General features: G+C 33.7%; 1 protein-coding gene across 2 annotated transcripts in view; it reads left to right on the top strand.

Annotated features, from left to right (window-relative positions):
- Positions 1-16,333, top strand: part of LOC110999681 (max dimerization protein 4) — a 225,356-nt gene that overhangs the window by 204,979 nt on the left and 4,044 nt on the right. The gene's annotated exons all lie outside the window — the stretch shown is intronic.

Here is a 16,333-nt window from a genome sequence, read left to right as displayed (position 1 = left end):
ACCTTTTGTTTTTAACATGTAATTAGTATTTTTATGATGCTTTATGAATTCGAGTCCAAATTGTGGGTTTATAAATAAGTTAATGTTTTGTTTTTTCGGATATGTTTTTTTTTATGAACAGGGTGCAAACGGGCAGGAGGCTCACCTGATGTTATGTGATACCGCCGCCCATGGACACTCTCAATGCCAGAGGGCTCGTGAGTGCCTTGTCGGCGTTTTAAGAATTGGTTATTATTTGTCGGTTGATTTATTTATATTGGTTATTCCGGTATGTGTTACAAAAATTCACTTCGCTCTTACCTATTCCGTCAGCAATAGCCAGTAAGAGATGTTCTTAATTATAATATAATTATAAAATATAAAAATATATTTAAAAAAAATTATATCTTTCCAAGTTTCTGGAAATATATAATTAATATTTACAGTTTGAAATTTTTCATTATACTTGAATAAATAGCAATAATACAGTCACATCTCGTAGAGGCATCGTTAAACTTTTCAAAGAATCAGATTCGCGCTCCAATTTGCTCCCGATTGAATTGCGACACGCGTCAAATGACTTACGAGATTGGATTTTTTTTCAAATTATACCTTGCCCTATTGATTTTGATACATTTTCAGTAACTGGAGTTTAGAGCGGGTTCTTTTGAAGACATTTTTCGAAGTTATCTTGCGGGATTATTTTTGTCACTAAACTAAGGCACTGAGATTTGAACTAACATTACTTTTTGAAGATATTATGAGCTTTTTATATTTAATACTTAACTGAGATGATAGCAATGTTTGCTGTTGTTTCAACATAACTTGTTTTGTTTTTAAATCATATAAAATAATATAATTTTCGTATTCAACTATTTCGTTTATTTAGGTTTATTTTTGGGCATTGATCGCCTGGAACCATTTCATACCACACTCATACTACTAACACAGGTTCTTAAGCCCAGTTAAAACATTCATCATACCCGTTGTGATACGTGTGTATTTATGTATGTGTATATAACAAACTTTAATTAATGATAACGTCGATCAATCACGATGCGAATAAAACAATTGCTACACGTTTCTTAAACGAGAGAATACTTTTAGCAGTCTGATTACTATCAATAATGTTTTCACTTAGCCATTGTTTTGCTAGACTTATAAATCTCTGTGCCCGGGTCCAACGAGCTGGCGATAAATCTTAATGTCAAGCGCCAAATGTCTAATATGATATTAACATTCTAGATACTTCTTGCTTCTAGAATGATTTTAATTGCAATATTTCACGATAAATTGGTTGAATCGTTCAATTTAAATGAAGTACAGTGAATAATTATAATTTATTAACACTTCGTTGCATACAGAAATATAAAAAGATTCACATCATTTATTTGAAAAGGGCTAGCAGTCTTCAGAGTCCGGGCGGTCTCTTCCAGGCAACGACTATAAAAAAAAACCAAAAAAATGGGAAGCCAAAAGTGCAAAAATACATAAGACAGACAAAACTAATGGAACAAAACAAAGCCAATTCAAACGTAAAATAGGTACTCTTCCAGGCAACATAATATGTAAGAATACAAAATAGATATGGTAATTCAGAAGTGCAAAAATACATAAGCCATAGTTATTTAGACAAAACTTATTGAACAAAACAAACTAAATATATTCTTATTTGTGGTACGCGTTTTACTACATTTTCTCAGTATTAAAGTTAAAACAGTGTAATAGAACTGACTCGAACTCAAGCTCAACAACGCGCCAACAATGATTAATTTTGTGAATGATTTTAATGTTGTTTCCATGAGAATGTAAGTGCGTACTCCTATTTCACTATATACTGATAGCGGACAAGTTTTTGTTTTTAATTTATTTTATTATTATTAGTTACTTAAGTCACGTGGAACATGGTGTAATGGTTGCAGCTCCTTACATACTCTGTGTAAAGCAAATAAACTTAACGACTACTAAAAGGAGTGGAGTAGAGATTATTGACAGTTCTTCTTTTCAGTTGTACGCCCTTGATTTCAGAACTTGTAGTAAATGTAAAATTTGAAGTATGAATGCGATATACTCAAAAACTACGTAACGGAATATACGGTTTTCACCCATAGATAGTGTGAAAGGAAATATTTTTTAATGTTATATGTAAATTGATTTATATATAAGGATATGTTTGAAAATCTTATATGAGCCTATACATTGAAGTTAGAAGTTAGTGCTCTGAAATAATATTGTCACTGTTTTGAGTTAAAAATAAATATTTTAAAATATGTTCATTCCATATGATATATTATTGTTACCTAATTACCGAGGAAACGGAAATTATAAAAATAGTACCGTACGTCGCAAAAATATATATGTAATATTATGTTTAAAGGTTTTGTGTAATTTTGGAAAAAGAAATTCGATTTTCATTTGTTTTTCACCACACATGAATAAAGATTTTCCCATGTTATGCCTCCCATTAATTACATAATGGGAAATATCTTGTCGCTGTGATAATTTGTGTGCGGAAAACAAATAAATAACCGAGGTTTATGGGGATTAAGGTGTGGGAGGGTGTAAGGAAATGACGTCACGGGAAACTGATTTATCGGGCTAAGTAATTTTTGGTATAAGGAATTTCCTTAGCTTCTTCTGAGGCTTTCTTATAATTTTCCCAAATGACCGCAACTTTGTGTTACCATTAGCGTTGAAAAAACTTTAGCTATCATTTTAATAATAATATCTGTCTGCACAAAATTTAATTTAAATATTTTCAACTACTCATCGTTAAATCATTTAGCTTGTACAGTACAGTTCAAATAGCATTAAATCATTGTTTAAAATCCCGTAACCCATTAATCTATCGTATGGTAGTCCTCGCAGATAAATAGTCATTTTCGTCGTGATTCGATCACAGGAAATATTCCGTTAACCATTAAACCACGAAAACATTTTTTTTTTACCTACGAAACTATCTATGCATGTTTTGAATTTATGTTATATATGAAAGAAATTGAGAATTAATACAACTAGCATACTCGACCAAGCGGTTCTGTGGCTAAGGTTTTTGTTATCTTACATAGTAGTAAACTATTCAAGGGAAACGGTAGGAGAACTTACGTGAAAGGTAGATAGATAGCTTATGTGAAACGTTGGTACTTTTAATACAGTGCCATCTGTTACAATTGTATCAAATAATTAAGAATATTTGCAATCAAATATTATTGCGGGTATAAATTAAGATGTAAGCTATCCTATCTTTTAAGTTAGATCAAACTGGACACGGTGTGCAAGTTTGATTGATATCGGATTGGTATCGGTAGTTAGTTATTTAAATCTATTAAGATTTATTTAAGAACCAGTGGTTTTAGATCTTGCCTTATGATTTCTGTGTTGATATTTTTTTTTAATTTAATATATAATTAGTTCAAAATATATGTAATGCCGATGAGTTTTACAGCAAGCAATAGAAAATATATTGTATAGTTCAAAGTGTATGTTATACATCGTCGAGAGGATAACGGAAGCGCGGCCGACGTTAACGGCTAATTAGTTCTCTGCTACGGATTTCCGAAACGAGAGCTACGCGAACTGTATATGCTAATGTGGCTCTTTTGATTACATAATGTATTCATTTAAAATATATATTTACCTAACATATATTTGCAACAACTACAATTGTTGTAAATATATGTTAGCTATATATTTATAACAATTATAGTTCGTATGCTATTTCACGGTACACGAAAAATTTCACTTCCTTCGGCCAATACGGGCTAAAGGTATTTGTTACGATGGTTACCAATATCTACGTGATAAATACTTCATAAATTGATTTTGTAATCCCCACAGATATGTATGCAGAATATTACTATATCGTAATTATTAGCTATTTAATGACACGAGAGTCAAACACAGCATCCAGTTTTGTTAGGCTTAACCAAGCTACTTAATTTGTTACAGTCCGAAATCGATTCCGACTTGGCAAAACCATTATAAGCTTTTCTATTGCATTCAATGGGTTCGAATACCTACCGAATCACTCATTCCGATGTTATTAAACATTTTCTTTGAATATCCAAGCGAGTTAACTACACAGCAAACGTAAAAGTAGAATAAAAGTCTCAACAGAGAAATGCAGAAAGCCTGCGAGTTCCAACTTCCACGACGTCATCCACACTTTGTGCGAATTCAATTTTCTCCGAGAGTTCTTACAATAATAAATATTGAAATGCAACACAAACACTTCCTGCATTTTTATTCGCATTTTTATATTTCTTTTGTACTCGTCTCGATGGAGAGCGGAATTTTAGAAGTGCACGAATATGCATGCAGTCGTTAGCCTCTTTGAAAGCACTTGCCGATGTGTTTTTAAAGTTAACAGCAATTTTGGCCTAGTGTTGTAGCGTTTGAATCCCGGCTGCCTATATTAGGAACCGTTAGGAATCAGGCACGTCTTAGACACAGACAACTTATAATCTGTAGTCAAAGGTTTCATTTAATGTAATAAACTTAAAAATCTATGGGCAAATGTCAATTATCAATCTAATATAAACGATGCTCTGTGCATTGGGGTTGTTATAATTAAAATCACCCACGTATTGCCATGCGGTCTGTATTACAGTGAATTCTATATTTAAATTAGTGTTTACCTGCGTCCATATCAATAACTCGAGGCTTTGGAAGGCTATTTGTTCGCTCAATATCCGTTGGCAAAGGATCGATTCGTATGCATTCCGTGCTATACAACTAGAAACTACTCGACACTAATTATAACAGCAGCCAGATTGCTATGGACTCCCTCGCGCCAATTTCCTGCAATACATGTTAAATGAACTGACGGAGGATGAGGCGATCGCAATTCCCGTAGGGTTGGCGATTTTGTTTATAAAAGCTTTCTAAATATTGACTTGTGTCCGCGTGAAAGTACTTGTTTGAGTCAATTTCGATTCAAATACTTAGAATACTTACTAACGTAGTGTATGAAAGTTTTAGTGTTATATAACTTTGCCATATTTTAATGAAGTTAATCGTAAATATACCTAGCTTCGAGTCACTTGCGACATTTTTAATTAAGAAATACCAAACACGATAATATATTATTAGATATTTATATTTATTACCTATTTTTAGCTGCAAAACGATGAATAATAAATATTACAATTTATTTGTGTATATTTTTTCGTTATATTTTTGACACGATTTTTTTTATAAAGTAACATTATCTTAACGATATATTAGTAAATATATACATGTCCTGCCTACCCTAAGAATCACTTAAAAGTTGATGCCGAGTGATAGAAGGTTAATGACGAGAAATGGCTGGTTTTATGACGATTTTACATGTTTTTGAAGACTTCTGGTGTTTATGGTCGTATCGGTAACGCTTGTTTATTGGTACTTAGTTTAATTATTAAAAATAAAACCACACTTCTGTCATTTCTATCGCAAAGATGTAGTAGCGGACTTATGGCTTAAAAGACGTAGATTTTAAGCTTGATTTCCGGTGAAACAAACACAGAATTAAATCAATAAATGCTTATTAATTTCCAACTGTTTCATAAATTGTTATACTATTGGTTTGAAAGTTGATCGTTCCAAATTTAAAATTCCGTCAAATTGTGAACCTTTTTTTCTAAAGGGATAAAAGGTCTGTTAATTATATTTACACCAGGCCAACGAAAAACGAGCTAAAGTGTTTCATGGAATTATTCAGGATCGGTCAAAGTCGAAAAAATCTTCTAAATTTTTTATACGTACAAATCTAAATATCATTTCAAATAACTTGTGTATGTTATTATTATTATTGACTTAATTCTATATAAACCTATTTGGTTTCAGCAAGTAGATTGATACTCGAATGTAATGTGCTGTCATGAGCACTAAAGAACTACGTATAAATATGATTCCTCCATTTCTATGTAATAGGATCAATTTAGGCAAAAATATATTCTATCCAGCTCCATTATTCCGGAAAACTAGCTCATGCTGAGCGAGATCGTCAGGGGCCATTAAGGTACGCGATATGTCTTAAAAGGCATTATCATTTAGATAACCTTTTGTATAGTGATTATTTAGAGATTAAGTGCCTCTTACACAAGTATGGCGTGTCTGAAGGCTGGATTAGACAGAATATTCGATGGGCGCTCAGAGTTCGGAACTTCAACGCTAACATAATCTTAGGGCGTGCTATCATGTTGCGCGTGATATGAAGTGATGTTGTGTGATACATTACGTTAGAGAACGGGAACGGAATATAAAATTGAATAACTAAACGAGTATTAATTACTAGTTGATGACCGTATAACTTTATATAATCGCAGACGTGTGTCTACCTTAAGCCAATCAGAAATTTATCGTTTCTTAATGAGAATTGAAACCTTGAGCGTTATGTTAAATAAAGTAATATATATATATATATATATATATATATATACCAACCAGAATAAATGTATTGTGCCGACCTCTAAGAGATAACGAATAATATGTAAAACGAATTATCAACCTTGCAGCATGTGTTTAATTATAAATTTACAGAATATAATTTCTTTATATTTACTGAAGCACAGGTTGACATATATAACTCTAGGAATGATAAGTTAAATTTAAGCCTGATGGTTGATCTTGTATTATAACCTACATGCGTTTTATGTTTTGATCAAAAATATTTTGTATATAGAAATACAAAATGCGTAATGTTAGGTGATGTTATCAAATGAAGGCGGTACTGTTTTTACTTTATCTACTTGATCTTAGCCTTAGTACATAATGAATATGTATACAAAGCCCCTAATAAATACGATTAGGCGGCGCATTTCGACGACGCGTCTACATATTAACTATCGAGAAGTTAAAGGCATTCGGATGAATTCCTTAAGAGAAACGAATTACACTAGAAGCCTTTTCAGATTTTGTTACTCTTGGAAAAATACTAGGTTTAAAAGTTATATATGATCATTAGCTAGTAATGATCGGGAATGAAAAGGTTTACAGAAGTTCGGTGGTGATTGTTGGAGGGATGTACAAATTAATGAAAGTTAGTCGTAGCCAAGTGTCAAATGACGTTAATCGTTTAAAACAAGGGTTTATAACATTAGGGGCAGTGGTATTAACGAAAGTCATTTATGGATTTTTTAAAACTAAGAAACACTCTGTTCTGTTCTGTTAGGAATACAAGTGATGTCGACTATTGTAGATTTTAGATTTAGAAATGTATGAAAAACTAAGGAAAATTTTAACATTTCATTTGCCCTTTCTATCGTTAACTAATATATATCTTACCTAACGTTAGGTTGAATAACTCGGGTAATACACAATTAAATCATTTATACACACACATTTATTTTACAATTACTGATATGTTTCAGATAATATATGTAATATTTTAAAATTTCCAAAAAAAAAATTGTCAGATTCCCGTATAATTTCTCAAAGCTAAAGACGCAAAACGTAGTGAGAATATTAAAATATATAAGGAAAGGCGTCTTTGAAGCTCACTTATTTCCTGCACTTTGAATCGAAGTCATCTTTTGGCTGCAAAAAGTTGTCCCAACTTTACAATTTCAATATCCGCCGGACGACAGCTCTCATTTCCTTTTTGATTCGTGAATTAGATTGTGGAATATGGTATCCTATCTCGGAAACTTTGTTATCAGTAACTTTATGGCCATTATAATGGCTAGTTTCAAGATATAGCAAAATAATTAAATTGTGCACGTCAAACTACAGTATCACCTTATAACACGTTTTCGTATAACGCGACTTCCAATCTCCATATAACGTCGTATTTCTGCTCAATAACGCGAAGATTACTGAACTTATATTTCTTAGTGTGTAATGATCATATTTATATGATCCATAATTAGTTTTGCATACCTTTAAAACGTTGCTTATAAAAATAAATCGGATTTATCTGTTTCATGATCATTTTTAAATTTAATAGACAAGTAGCTAATCAGCATCCTAGACATTTTGGTTCTAAGACATGTCGATTTCCTCACCATGTTTTCCTTCACCGTTCGAGCGAATGTGAAATGCGTATATAGAAAGAAAGTCCATTGGTACACAGCCGGGGATCGAACCTACGACCTCGGGGATAAGAGTCGCACGCTGAAGCCACTAGGACAACATTGCTTTGATGCGCTTATGAAGGTGTAACAATATTGCCATTTTAGACCATTCAAAATAGCAGATTTGTCAAACATTAGCTTTCTTTTCGAGCTGGGCTTTATAAAGTTTAAATGGTTTGCGGGTGAGAAATCTCTAGAGCAAATTTAATCCTTCGACTTTGGAATGGTCGCTTGTCTGTGTGAGGTGGTCTAGTGGGGATTTCAAACGGGTATTTTTATAACTTTTTTAAGTTATCATAATTTAAATTGTTGTACCAATTCTTAAAAGACCGGCAACGCATTTGCGCAACGCATTTGCCTCCTGCCGGTTTGCCCCGTGTTTTTTTAAATATCACTGATTTTAATTGTAATTAAAAACCAGTATTGTATACCGTATAATAAAAATATATTACAAAACACACATTACATTGTCTGTATTTCTACGAACAGATATTTCCAATTTCTATCTTCAAGAACGAGTTCTGCGTAAAGTGAATTACGATACCTGTAACGGGCGTTGTCATGGCAACCATTACCGGGAACCTCCGTGATTTCCGTCATGACAACAAGCAGGGCTGGATTGGCCCGCCCCGATAGAGCCCCGAGCACATCTTAAAGTTGCTCCATATGCTCAGCACAGGCTCATATTACCTTTTGAACCTGTGGAGGGAGTATCCACTTCCTCTCACCAAAAGGGGGATCCTAGACTAGTCGAACTACTGACCCGTCGGCTCTAAAGCTGTAGATGATTGATGTCAAGATCTTTATACAGATAAGTATACTGTACTCAGCACTTGGGATCTTCATAATCACTTCACTTCCATAGTTCGACTCGGAGTATGACGTCCTCATACGTATTGAACTGCTAAAATAAGAGCGGTATCCGAGAACTTGTTTAGACAGTAATGTTATCTATTATATAGATTATACATTTGTTAGAATATGCAGTAATTATTATTGTAATATATAGTTACAGTTCTATGTACTTTTTGGTAATAGAAAAATATTCAATTGGGCTATAGGATTTCATTTGAAGGACAAAAATACTTTTGCAGTATTTTTATTTGCAGTCTTTGTATTCTTGAAATCGTGTTTATGTATCTAATATGCGGATAATTATCATTATTTTTTCCTAGAACTCTGTTCGTGTTAAATGAAACGAGTATTTTATTTAATCACTGTGTTAATTATATTTTAATGTTAACCAGACAATGGCGAAAAAGGAAGTAAGCTTAATTATATTACACAGAGCAGATCATAGATACCAGATATAACATAGACAATAAGTAATGTATTCTATAATAATTGCTGAAGGCACCAAATTTACATTCCATAGACTAACACTCCTACTAAATTTGAGCCTTCTATTAAAGCTTACAAATGAAAACCAAACATTAAATATACATAAAACTTTATATAAACATACTTGAGCAACACAGTAATATGATAGCTTTACATTTTTGGTTTCTCAATCACACCAAGTTTCTCTCTGAAATATTGAAATTTTACTTTACATAGAGCTTTTGTAAATATATCAGCTAACTGACTATTAGTACTAACATATTTCAATTCTATCAATTTTTGTGCGTATTTTTCTTTTACAAAGTTATACTTAATATCAATATGTTTACATCGTTTATGAAAATCATTATTCTTGATCAAACAAATAGCACTTTGATTATCTATATGAAGATTAATACAACTCTGTTTATATTCGTTAATATCAAGCATTAACTGCCGAACCCAGAGAGCTTCTTTTGTAGCACAGCAGGATGCCATAAACTCTGCCTCAGTGGTAGACAGAGCGACGGTTGATTGTCGTTGAGTGCTCCACGTCACTGCTGCTCCATTTTTCATGAAGATGTAACCAGTGATAGACCTTCTGGTGTCAGGATCATTGGCATAGTCGGCATCAGAGTAACATTCAAGTATGTTACTTTGAGTTGATCTGAAACAGAGTCCAAAATGTTTTGTTTCTTTTAAATACTTAAAAATACGCTTTACCGCATTCCAATGCATCTGATCATAATTATTGAGGAAGCGAGCAACTGTCGACACTGCATACATGATGTCAGGTCTGCTCACTATTGCAGCAAATATGAGAGAACCCACAGCTTCTCTGTAAGGAATGTGTTTGTTGTTGCTATCAGACTCAGTGCTTTTTACCAAAGTAACATGCGGATCAGCAGGAATGCTATTAGTATTGGTATCACACATGTTAAATCTTTTCAGCATCTCTTCAATGTATGTACTTTGATGCACAAATATATAATCATCACATCTTTCTATATGCATTCCTATAAAATGTAATGATTTACAAATCTTTACATCAAAATCTTTCTTTAAGTCATTTATTACTTGAGTAAGAGCAGAGGCATCTGTAGACAGTAATAATCCATCGTCCACATACAGTAATAAATATATTTTAATACCATTGATGCAGCCCACATAAACACATCTGTCAGCATGACTGTTCTTAAAACCATATTTCTTTAAAACATTATCAAATTTAGCATTCCAACACCTAGGTGATTGTTTTAAGCCATACAAAGATTTCTTGAGCTTGCATACAATATCTTTTTGAACAGTAAGGCCCTCTGGCGGCGTCATGTAAATCTGTTCTTTCAACTCACCATATAAAAATGCAGTTTTAATATCAAATTGTATCATTGACATTTTCTGTTCTGCAGCAACAGATAAAAGTAAGCGAATTGAGTCATACCTGACAGTTGGTGCAAATGTCTCAGTATAGTCAATACCGCTTTTCTGTGTGAATCCTTTAGCGCATAGCCTTGCTTTGTACCTTAGTCCTTCAGTTTCATCCTTTATACGAAACACCCATTTACATCCTATAACTCTAGCTTCAGGTGGCTGTTCTACTAACTGCCATGTACCATTATCACTATGTGCTTTCAGCTCTTCTTCAATCGACTTCATCCACAAGTTAGAGTCTTTTGATGACAATGCTTCTGCATATGTTTGTGGTGTGACAGAGAGTGGTACATTACTTGAGCATAGGTATGTCTTAGGTTCTGTGTTCTTATTAATTTTATTTCGAGGACGAAGTGTAATATTAGAACTCTGAGGATACTTCACTGACATCTCCGGTACATACTCAGGGTCATCAGAACCATCGCTGTGATCCACGGATGTATGAGACGACAAATCTGTGGTGTTATCTTCACGGTTTGAAAAACTTTCAATTACATGATCTGATTCTTTATTTTCTGATTCTGACAATGAGAGAGGAACCACATTTCTTGTTATACTATTCTCTAGGAAAATTACATTTCTACTTTTTATGATATTTTTTGTTTTGGAATCTAATAATCTATATCCTTTACTATTTTCACAATAACCAACAAAAATAAGTTTCTGTGATTTAGAGTCCCATTTCTTAATTTTCTCTTTAGGTATTTGAGCCATTGCATAACAACCAAATATTTTCATGTGACTTACATCAGGTTTCCTTCCACTCCACATCTCCTCAGGTGTTTTATAATTTAGTGCTCGTGTAGGTGAACGGTTCACTATGTATGCTGCTGTCATTATTGCTTCAGCCCACAAGTTTTTCTGTAAGTTAGCATTGATTAACATACATCTGGCTTTTTCAAGTAGTGTCCTGTTCATATGTTCAGATAAGCCATTTTGTTGAGGCGTGTATGGAATTGATGTTTGATGTTGTATGCCGGATGACTTCAAAAATTCAGTAAAATCATTATTTATATACTCAGTTCCATTATCGGTTCTTAATACTTTAATTTTAGTGTCAAGTTGGTTCTCTACAAGACATTTGTATTCTTTAAATTTATTAAGACATTCAGACTTTGATTTTAAAATGAAAACAGTCACTTTTCTAGAATAATCATCAGTAAAGGTAAGAAAATACCTTGCATTTCCAAGTGACTTCACTTCCATGGGCCCGCATACGTCGGAGTGAACAAGTTCTAGCAATTTTGTTGCTCGGAAACCTTCACTTTTGAATGGCAAGCTTGTTTGTTTACCTTCTATACAGGAAATACAGGTCACATTACTGCTCAGGGACATTTGCACACCTTCAGCACAGGTGTCCAGCTTCTTCAGGTCAATGTAGTTCAAATGACCCATACGCTGATGCCATAAGTAGAAATCATCATTTTCTGTTGAAGCAGATATGTATGCTGGAATACTATGTGTATTTAGCCTGTACATATTATTTATCATTTTAGCAGCTGCAACTTGCTTGTTTGTTTTATTCAAAATTTTACAACCTTGTTTGTCAAATTGTACTTGACAGCCACTATTTATTATCTGACTGACAGAGAGAAGATTCGTAGCCAACTCAGGAATATAGAGAACATTCTGTACCTTGATAGTTTCCAACTTACCTTGTGTATTGACAACATTAATATTTACCTTTCCACAGGCCTTCACAACTAGCTTCTTGTCATTAGCTACTCTTATTGTGGAAATTGGAGGTGTAATTTCATCGTAAATCAAGTTACGATTCATTGTCATATGCATTGATGCTCCAGAATCAATATACCAATTATTGTCGTTGTTTATTGTTGCAGATAGCACAGCAACATACCCAGAATCTGTGTTCTCCTTAGACTTCTGTTCCTTTTTCTTACTTCGGCAATATTTGCTTATATGCCCATATTGATTGCACACATAGCACCTTGGACCTTTACTTGTTTTGTTTTTATCTTGAGCTTGTTTGACAAACTGATTTCCCTTACTTTTGACATACAATGCACTAGACTCAGAGCTTTTCACTTCTTGCAGAAGCTTAGTCTTCACAGAATCAGCTGTAATTGTCACACCAGAGCTTTCAAGTGCCATGATCATTGGTTGATACATTTCTGGTAAACCGGCAAGTAATAAAGTCCCAAGCCATTCATCATCGACTTCAAAACCAATGTTTCTTAACTTGTGAGCAGTGGTCATGATCTTGTTAACATAATCTTCAATGTTCAGACAATTTTCAAGTGTTGTATTGATCAGATCTCTCAACAGACCAACTCGGCGTGTCAAACCTTTGTCATCGAAAGCTTTGGCTAAATTATTCCAAACTTCTTTAGCTGTTTTGGCTTCTTGTATATGTACATAATTGATGGGATGTACTAATAAGATAATTTTCGACTTCGCTTTTGTGTTAAGTTTGGGATCAATTGCTTCATTGTCTTTCGCGGTGACACAACTCCATAATTCCTCATGTTCGAGGTAGGTTTGCACTGCAAATCTCCACGTAGGATAGTTTTCTCTTCCAGTCAGCTTTTCAATCAGTGCCATCGTATTATTTGAAGACATTTTTTGCTGATGAAGAAAATTGAAAAACGCGTGGCGAGTTTTGAGGTTATACTGAACTCAATTTCGTACTTTTCACTTTAACTATTTTGTTTTAAAATAAAATCAGGTGGTCTGGGCCCATAACCTGTTAAATGAAACGAGTATTTTATTTAATCACTGTGTTAATTATATTTTAATGTTAACCAGACAATGGCGAAAAAGGAAGTAAGCTTAATTATATTACACAGAGCAGATCATAGATACCAGATATAACATAGACAATAAGTAATGTATTCTATAATAATTGCTGAAGGCACCAAATTTACATTCCATAGACTAACAGTTCGAAGGACCAAAATATACGGTTTCTAGTACAAAAATGGATCCTTTAAATAGAGAGATCCTTTTAATAGAGAGATCTTTAAAGAGAGAAAAATTTTAATTTTCACTCCATATTTAGTTTTACGATTTTACCGTATTATGTATATATATATAGATATTTCATTGTTTTTAATTTTCCCATTATTATGTGGTAAAAATAAGTTAGCGTATAAGTAGAAAATCGTGGGAAATTCGCAGTCCAACGTGAATATTAAATCAAGTTTATAACAAGTAACTTTTTCGTTGTTTGAAAGGGTGAAAAACTTTGATATGGCGTCTCTGACATCTCTTTTAATATTAAAAGGGACATTAATGGAAAAATAGATGTAGCGAAGTGGTTTACTTTAAAAGTATTGTGGATTTTTTATAATTAGATTATTACTATACATTATTGGAAACAAGTCGTACATTGCTATAATGGGGAGAATTTTTCCATAGGCCTAGGCAGTTATGTTGTTTTTGCATCTTTCTAGACTTCGGCTAGCACTTAGTAGTGGCTTCAGGTTGCGTCTCTTATCCCTAGAAGAAGGTTAGATCATACCATTGGACTTTCTATGGGCGTTATTTTTTTTTTTATATTAGGGCCCAAACAGGCAGGAGGCTCACCTGATGTTAAGTGATGGTGCCGCCCATGGACACTCAATGCCAGAGGGCTCGCGATTGCGTTGCCGGTCTTTTAAGAATTAGTACTCATTTTTTTTAAAGGACCCTTAGTCGTATTGGTTTGGAAATACTTGACAAGGTAGCTGGTGACAAGGTTCTGGTTTCCAGTGGTGGTGCGCGGTAGAACTGCCTTGAAAACGGTCATTTCTAGAACGGCGGACGTCGGGACGGTACAGGTGGAATTTCGTATTCTGCCTCAACATCTGATGATGAAACTCATAATTATTATAAGTAGTATTTAACACTCGCTTATACGATGATAGAAAACCTGTACAAATACAAAAGTCTAAGGCGCAAACCTAAACAGTACTTATACGCCACTAGTTTTTATTTCGGGCTGTCTTAATAATAAATAGTTATTAAAATATAATTTATATTGCCATGTACAAAATACAAATAAGACCTAGTGTGGATTTAATTATACAGAATAATTACTTGTAATATAAATAAATAATAGCCTTTTACAAGTTAAAGGAATATAATATTCACATACAAGGCACTTAGATTCTAGATAATTTCCATTCAAAACTGTAGTTGTTAACGTTCAAAGCACGTTAGATTAATCTATGCGAGTCGATCGCGTTCGATCGAATCTTCAAAGCTTATCGCTTCGTCGACAAACGGGTGACGTTAGGCGGACTATACATGTGGTAGATCACTTCAAAGTAATCGATAACTTCGCCAGATTTTTTTTCAGAGATTCAAAAACGAGATTCAGTGCGTACTGACTGTACTGGAGTCAGGCTAAGATTACGTCACGTTTTCCTAATTATTAGTTTGTTAGAAGTAATTTAAATTTATCATTACTGGAGCAGCAAGGATTTTTTTTGAAATACCTTGAAAATAACTCGTTGAATTCTTTACACAATCATTGTGCAATTGTGGTAGATTAATAAAACTCATGGAGAGTGTTCTTAGGAGTTGTTCGGACCTCCAGCTGAGTTTCATCATCGGACGTTGAGGCAGAATACGAAATTCTAGCAGTATCACCTTGACGTCCGCCGTTCCACAATTGAGCGTTTTTTAAGACAGCTTTTGCCGCGCAACACCGTTATGTGGAACCACCTGCCCGCTAAAGTATTTCCGAAATAATTCCACTTACTTACTTCAAAAAAAGAGCGTACCAATTTTAAAAGGCCGGCAACGCACTCGCGAGCCCTCTGGCATTGATTGTCCATGTCCATGATAATTTGTGCCTCCTGCTCGTTTCTATAAAAAAACTCACCGATGTTATCCCCTGCGTAAACCACCTTATTAAATAGAAAATACATGCTAAGAAATTGGAGAAATCTATCGTAGGAAAATTATATTTGGAGTGGTTATAAGCCGACGAGGCGCGGCGGGAGTCTCCTGACTGTTTAATCCCAATCCTTTCATCGAGGTATAGTGATTTGATTGAAATGTTGGTTTTCATATGAAATTATAATATATGGCTTATTTTATATGGAATGCTGTTATTAACTTTACAAAAGCGTATATTTAGTAACAAACCAGATATTTGTTAAGTAAATTTCGAGAATCATAACAGTAAGGGCCTGTTTCACAATGTATGGATAAAGTATCAAATAGCTATGCAACACATAAATTATTCGAAAGATATAAGTTCCGAATAAGATCTTCACTTTTCATGACGAATAAGGCAAGGCGTGAAACGCAAAAATACTGTTTATCCTACCAATAAGTAATAAATAGCTTTTCAAGACGGCAATAAAAGATTATAAAAACTGTAATAATTGACACCACTATCTTAAAGTCATTTCTGAATATATTTAAATATCAATAAGGTTATTTCGAGTATTTTTTTACCAAACTCTGACCCCGTGATGTAAGCGTTATATTTAGTAAGTCTTCTAGACGGGTGGATTGTTTAAAATTTAAGTTGAAATAAGCAGAAAATTTGAATATCACAAATTCAATTTTAGATTCAGTAGATCGTCGTTTCACGG

Source organism: Pieris rapae, chromosome 9 (assembly GCF_905147795.1).
Source record: "Pieris rapae chromosome 9, ilPieRapa1.1, whole genome shotgun sequence".
Lineage (NCBI taxonomy): Eukaryota > Metazoa > Arthropoda > Insecta > Lepidoptera > Pieridae > Pieris > Pieris rapae.
This window is presented reverse-complemented; position numbering and strand designations above follow the sequence as displayed.